Below are 6,983 nucleotides of genomic sequence, written 5' to 3'. Positions count from 1 at the left end.
GGCCCCGCCCAGGCTCCGTCAGGCCCTGAGGTAACGGCGGCGCCTCGTGCCTCCTCTAACAGTCCGTCCCAAAATTACTGCTTTTTTCCCGTAACTGGCGCGCCTGGGCTCGGGGGCCGCGAAGCGCGTCCCCGCGGCTGTAGGTCCCCACACTTGACAAACTCATGATTGTCCGCTGTCTGTCCGGCCGTCCCCTCTCCCTGCTGGGGCCCCGCCTTCATAAAGTCCCGCGCGGCTTTCCACATTTCCCGCTCCGGCCGAACCTTTTGCAGAGCCCGCATAACTCTTCCCCACGATCTAAGGCTTCGCCCCGAGCCTGAGGACATCGCCTTCTCGGCTAGGGCCTTGGTACATCTGTCCCACACCTCCGGGCGGAGAATCTCCTCCGGCTGCCCAATTACCCCAATATGCAGGAGCCTCGACACTGCGAGGATACATTCTCCTGGCGGTGCGCCCCAGCCGCGGCGCCCGCCGTTCACCCGTCCAGGCATCCCCCGTCCCCGGGCAGTGTGTCCCGGGTTTCGGCACCACTTTGTTGCCTCCGCTTGAGGCGCGGCGTCCTGGATCGGGAACGGCACGGCGGCAACCCTCTTTGCCACTCGGTCTAATTACTTGCATACACCAATGTGGTCGACGGTAAATGGCGTTTATTAACGGCAGAGCAGAGTAATTTATAACAGGGGCTAACGGTTTAACGGTAGAAGGCGAGGGGTTCCGTCTGCCCGTGACATCGCGATGTCTTGTTGGTCCTCGATCTCCCACACAGGCGGGAACCAGCCAGCACGCCTGAAGTGTAAAGAATAATTAAAGGTCTGGTTTTGGATGCATTCATTGTGACCTTTCTGGTTGTTTTTAGGACACGCAACACTACTGAAGCCAGTTATGTTTAGAACAGTGTACGAATCTATATAATGCTGTCTTTTATGGCATGTGCTGCTGTGCAGAAAATAGGACTCTGAAGGTAGTTTAGTGAAAGCTAAATAAGATAATTACTAAGTGGATTAATTTAAAATGGTTTGCTAGTTATGGGAACTAAAGCATTGTTTCAAAAGTAGCAGGCCACAGAGTAATTTCAGTCATACAAGGTTATTATTCTGTGCATTTTAGATAAGAACTCAGTGGCTACTGATAGACTTTGAGAATTTCTATGGCTCTCTTGTCACGTCTTTGGAAACTCACCTGCTCATTAGAGTAACCTTTTTTCCTTACAAATGAAAACAAAATGGAAGGTTTATTTGCAAGACAGCTTCTTGTCTGGTATTCTGTCCTGCAAAGATTGCTTTGTGTTACCTAAGCTAAATGTCACAGAATAGTTTGTTTAAACATACTCCACCATGGGAGAAAAGTCAGCCTACACCAAAAATGCCTCACTTTGTCAAAATTTACATAGAATTCAAAATTTCTCTTACAGAAACACAAGTCGTGGTGCAGTGTTCCCTTGTTTGGAAACCAGCCTTGGCTCTTAAGTTACGTGGTTAGAAAAGATTAGATGGCCTACACCCAAAACTGAACACTGAGTACAAGTACTGCTTTTTCTGACATGGTTTGACCTTCTCCTAATTGCTGCCATCTGGGGAGTGGTATCAGCCTGCTCCCATCTGGTGTCATTGATTCTTCAAGTGCTAGTTTGGCTTGTGAATGGAAGAGGTACATCACCTTATTGCCTGTCGGCTAATACTGGAAAAGGGAAACGTAAATACCTGCTTGGTTCTCAGGCTTAAACAGCTACAGACTTAAAATTTGGGTCTTTTTACTCCAAGCTTTACTCAAAACTTTCAGGAACCCTTTACCATATCACTTTCATGATTATCTGTGACACAGCACTGTCACCTTTGGCAACCAGTAAGTCTCTAATAGGAATAAAGCCTGTAGTCCATAGCAGCGAGCAGGCTTACTCAAGAGAATTAGGAATTAGCCTTTGGTAATACCCTGAGTGGGCATTTGCACATCCTCTGCAGAGCTAAAAGAACCTCTACATGCTGTGGGCTATGGGGAACACTTTGACTTTAGACAGAACATTATCTGCTATGTGTAACTAACACACACTCCAAGGATGTGGTGCTTTCTTCAACTCTGACAAGGTAGGTGCTTCTCATTGTTCTGTGTTAAGGAAACAAGTAAGCAAAATGGGTGCAGATTGGGTACAGGTGAGAAAATAAATGTGGTTGTCTTTTCTACCACTGTTCTAGTGGCCATTTTCTTGGGTCAAAGATCTTTTGCAAAGCAGAAAGATCTAAATAAGGCTCATTCTGCCTTCAGGGAGATGAGAGCTGCCTGTGTTTTTCTGCCAAGAGGTGGTTATCTCTTCTGGTGTGTCTTCTGATACTCCTTCATCCTAAGCAGTTGAAATTGGAGTGTTTTTTATAATATAATAATATTTTTATATATCAATACATTATCTGTCTTGTCTTTAATAGAAGAGAGGAATTCTTTTTTTTCAAAATGAGTAATGAGAGTAAGTTTTTAGCTTTTTGTCTGATGGATACTTGGGAGAAATTACAAAGGTACATATGTTTTGTTATATACTTGTTAAATGCTTTATTGAAGTTCAGGGTTTTAGTACTCATTATACTCATAGGACAAAACATGCTGATACACATAACAGTAGAATAAATAGATGATGAATGAACAAAGCTTGATGCTGTAAGCATGATGCAAGGCAAAGATCCCAAATTAACTGATTTTGTTTAACTGGTGTTATTTTTGTTTCACTGTCATGTTTTTCTGTTCAGTGCTCCTTGATCTGAAGCAAAGGGATAGAGCTCTGAACATTTGCAGTTCATCTTATTTACCATCCACACTGCAATGCCTTGTGGCCACAGTTTGAGATGAACACATAACAGAAAATCAAATTAGATCAGTAGAGTAGCTTTTTTCATATCTGTATTGATTGTGTGGCTGCTGAAATGGAGCTTGGCATGGACTTAGTCATCAGTTGGGCCTTGAGTGACTGAGGTGAAAATTGCCTATCCCTGACTGTTCTGGGAGTTTTGCAGGGACTCGGTGCACAGGAGCTGGGAAGTACTGGTGAATATGGATGTAGCAGCTCCAAGGAGAACACAATGGCAGAAATAAAAGCTCAGTCTTAAGGTCATCTGCTTTTGTTTGTGAGGACTCACTCTTTTGCTGGGTGTTCATACAACCATGTGTGTCATAAATACAAACTAGAGCTCAGACATTCTCTTTGCAGCCCCAGCTGCCAGTTTCAGGGGTGTCAATGGGAAATTCTTCAAAGTACCTTTCTACTTGAAATTTCTTATTAATTTTGCTGCAGAAATCTTGCTTGCTGTACAGTTTTCTGTTAGTAATACCAAGCTGAATGATACCAACATGTGCCTTCACCCTTTCATCGGACCACACAAGTTTAGAAATTAAAAGTTCAAAAGTTGTGGGCAATCATAGTTCTTCCAAGAATCCATCTTGCAAAGACAAAGTGGATGAAATATGGGTTAAGCTAAGCAAGAGTAATGCATTATCAAGGAAGGTGTCTGCAAATGGAGTCCATGGGGGATATAGTTATCAGGACTAATTACATTATTTATATATATATTTTTTACGTGTTCAAAGCCACAAATGCTTTTTTTCAGTCTTGCCTCCATTGAAGCCAGTTGTCAGACTTGCTTGAAACTACTTGACATCACAGCTAATTTAAAACCTGTTGCATCAAGCTGAGCCCAAGATTTCATCTGAAAAATACCAGTGGTTCAAGCTGCTTTATTGCCATGTTTCTTCCTTGTTCAATTTGGAAATTTTTTCATTCACAGTTACAACTAGATGTGTCCTGATAAAATAGGTTTTCAGTGTTCATTCTGATTCAGATGTGTGTATGCTGAGATGTAGTTGGCTGCAGTGAAACAATATAACAACAATTTTCTGATTTAACAGTAGGCCCAAACTTACAGATCCTGTAAAAGCCTAGTTCATATCAACTTCATTAAAGGTGGAATTCAGCCTACTGCTGAGGGCTGGCATAAAGCCAATCTATGATTAACTCTCCTTAAGTCCTAAAATATGCACTGCTTTTGTTTCTGGACTATGGTAAATTTTATGTGAAAGGGGCTTCCTGTGAGGAAGAAAATGCCTCCAGCTCTGCCTCAGTCCTGGGTCCAGATGGACAAATGCCGTTACTCTGACTGGTTGGACAAGTCGAGGTTCAGCGGGCAGGAAACCCCAGCCCCGACCCTTTGTGGTGCGGTGAGCTGTGATCGCAGTGCTGGGGGGCTGAGCAGTCACCAGCTGCTCTGCTCCTGGGCAGGGAGGCACGGTGGTTATGCTGCTCCTTCTCAGAGCTGTCACAGTGCAGAGCTTCCTGCTGTTTGCAGTTAGAATGGAATATTGCTCTGCTAGCCAAAGGGAGGCCATCCCCTGTGATGTGCAGGGCGTCTCTTCTGGAAGCTCTCTGCACTGCTTTGCTCAGACCAGAAGTTGACTGTCAAAATGTGAAGTGGTAGAGACTAAGAGTTTCATAAGTCAAACAATATAGTTTAAAAACCTGTTTAAAGAGTTTTTCCTTTCTGAAGGCACCTTAAAGTCAATGTTGCAGCAATAATTGTGCTAAACGTGCATGTAGCTGCAGTCTAGATTGTCTGTTCCAGCTAATAAACATTTTACACTCCTGAGTTTTTCCCAGCTTAGTGAGTAAACATATAGTCTTAGCTGACTGCAGAAAGATTAGTTTACTTCAGTGGGCTTAATCTATGACATAGACTAATCTTGGTGTGATCCTATTACTGCAAGGTCAGCTGGGATTGTAGTGTTTGATTGTCTTGCTTTGCTCATTTGATTCCAGCGTTTGTGGTTTGGAGCAGTTTTGTCTTTGTTGGTATCTCTGAGACCTGTAGTCAGGAGAGAGCTGACTCATGTGGTCCCAACTTTGAACAGGTTAGGAGATGGTGAAGGAGGGAAAAGGGACAGGTCCTTTTCTCATGGTGTATCCCCTCAGCAGCATTGCCTCTTGAAATTTAAGTCGCAGCAAAGGAAATCCACCATCATTTGTCAGATCTCTGAAGATCTGTGTGGCAGGGGTTGGTCATCTGGAAGGTACTGCTGTGAAAAATGTTCCTAGCAGAAATGGAGAGCCTGCCACTGATGGAGCTGGTAAAGGTGGGAATTCTAAAATTGCCCCTGGACCAACATCTGGTCTGTCACAGGAAACTCCCCTTTGCCTCTCAGCTTGACAGGCTCGTGGCTCTCAGGTCTGGGTGTTGCTGGTAGAGGATTGATCTGTAGATGCCCAGAAGCTGTTTGTTTCGAGTAATTAACTTAGCACATCTCACCACTGAGCATGAACTGCAGCTGATGTAATGATCAACAGATAAGAGGGATGAGGTGCTCCTGACAGCCTGTGAGTGAGAGTACATGGTGGTGTCTTTCTCTGGCATAAGCACTACAGCAGCTCCTCTTGTCAATCCCAAGGAAATCAGTGAAAACTTTAAGGGGTTTCCCCCCTTCTTCTACAGAGATTTGGGACAAAAAGCACAGTTGCTTTTTTATCTAATGCCTCACAGGCAAATGGGAGCAATGGATTTTTCTCCTAATTGGTGTTATCAAATCTCCTCCAATTTAATTAGGTTTCACTGCTTTAATGCACCTTTCTTAACAAATATCAGTCAACAGAAGGTAAAACACTACAGTCAGAAAGCATCCAGCATAATGGCAAAAGTCACTGGAATGTCACAGGACTCGGTGAGTTATGCAAAGACAATAAACAGGGACCAGCAACACACTGTCAGACAAGGTCACCTAGAACCTGCTTATTCACTGCTTGCTGAGGTGTGCTAGAGTTGTTTCCAGACTGCATCATGGGTGAATTTAACTGAAATAAAGAAACCTCTAAGTGGTAGAGTTATAATGCAGAGAAGGGGGATCATAGTATTACATTTGTATTTCTCCTCCCTTTTCTTTCTTCTGGTGATGAACTCTGAAATGAGATGTTAGGGTTTTGTAGACATCCCTTTTAAATTAGCATCCTTCAGAGTTCAGCTGAGAACTCTCCTCTCCCTCTCCCTCTCTTCTCCTCCAAAAAGTTTCATAAGTGTTGGGAAAGTACTTAAAACATCTTGCAAGACTTTGAACCCATTACCATAAAGAACTGTGGGCTTGTCAGTACAGCTGAGAATGTTCTTTAAAAATGTAGGGATTTTTTGCTCAAGCTCTTTGTAAACCACAATCATACTTGTATCTGTCAAAGAACACCAACTGATTTTACAAATATACTGGAATTCTGTGTCTTTGCATACGTTTATATGATTGCTTCTTTTATTCAGGTAGAGAAACCAATGTGGGGTGACTTGAATGTGGTCCCATAGACAGGAAGAGAATATCTGATTCTCAGTCCCTTACTTTACACTGAAACTTGTTCTATATCTTGTCTTTACAGTTGTCTTGCAGCTAATTTATCCCTTACACTGTCTTCTTGTTCTTCTGGCACCAAAATGTATTCATATCCACATTTCAAGGTCTTCTCTAGGTTTCAGTTACCATTACTGCTAACTGGTCCAAATTTATTTTATGTATTTTATTTACTTTTTTTATTTGAAAAACATTTTTTACAGTCAGAACCAGCATCATGGTGTACAGTACCAGTACATGAGGGTTTAGGAAAGGTCGCTGGGCGATTAAATTCCTTTTCATACAGAGAGATTTTTATACATCTTCTGGACAATTAATTGCGTGTAAATATGAACATATTGACGTTTTCCACATGCCAATGTGACAAATATTAGCCATGGTTGTATTTCTGGAGGGAGGATGGAGAATAGTCCATGAGAAATCGTGTGCATTCCCAAGGAAGCCGGCGCTGCAGAGCGCACCAGGTGGCGCTGGTGGCAGCCCAAAGGCGGCGAGCGGGACGGGCCGGGTGTGAGGGGAGCGGGACGGGCCGGGTTTGAGGGGAGAGGGAGTGGCCGGGTTTGAGGGGAGAGGGAGTGGCCGGGTTTGAGGGGAGCGGGACGGGCCGGGGTTGGGGGGAGAGGGAGGGGCCG

At 43.8% G+C, this 6,983-nt stretch overlaps 1 protein-coding gene across 1 annotated transcript in view; it reads left to right on the top strand.

Moving 5' to 3' along the window:
• TRPM1 (transient receptor potential cation channel subfamily M member 1) overlaps positions 1-6,983 on the top strand; it is an 84,678-nt gene continuing 77,695 nt past the window's right edge. The window contains exon 1 of the mRNA XM_031055932.1: positions 1-30. The gene's annotated coding sequence lies outside the window, so the exon portion shown is untranslated. The remainder of the gene's footprint in view (positions 31-6,983) is intronic.

The sequence above is a fragment of the Geospiza fortis genome, unplaced genomic scaffold, assembly GCF_000277835.1.
Source record: "Geospiza fortis unplaced genomic scaffold, GeoFor_1.0 scaffold171, whole genome shotgun sequence".
NCBI classification, from domain to species: Eukaryota; Metazoa; Chordata; class Aves; order Passeriformes; family Thraupidae; genus Geospiza; species Geospiza fortis.
The sequence above is the reverse complement of the archived record's forward strand: the minus strand, read 5'-3'. Positions and strand labels throughout refer to the sequence as shown.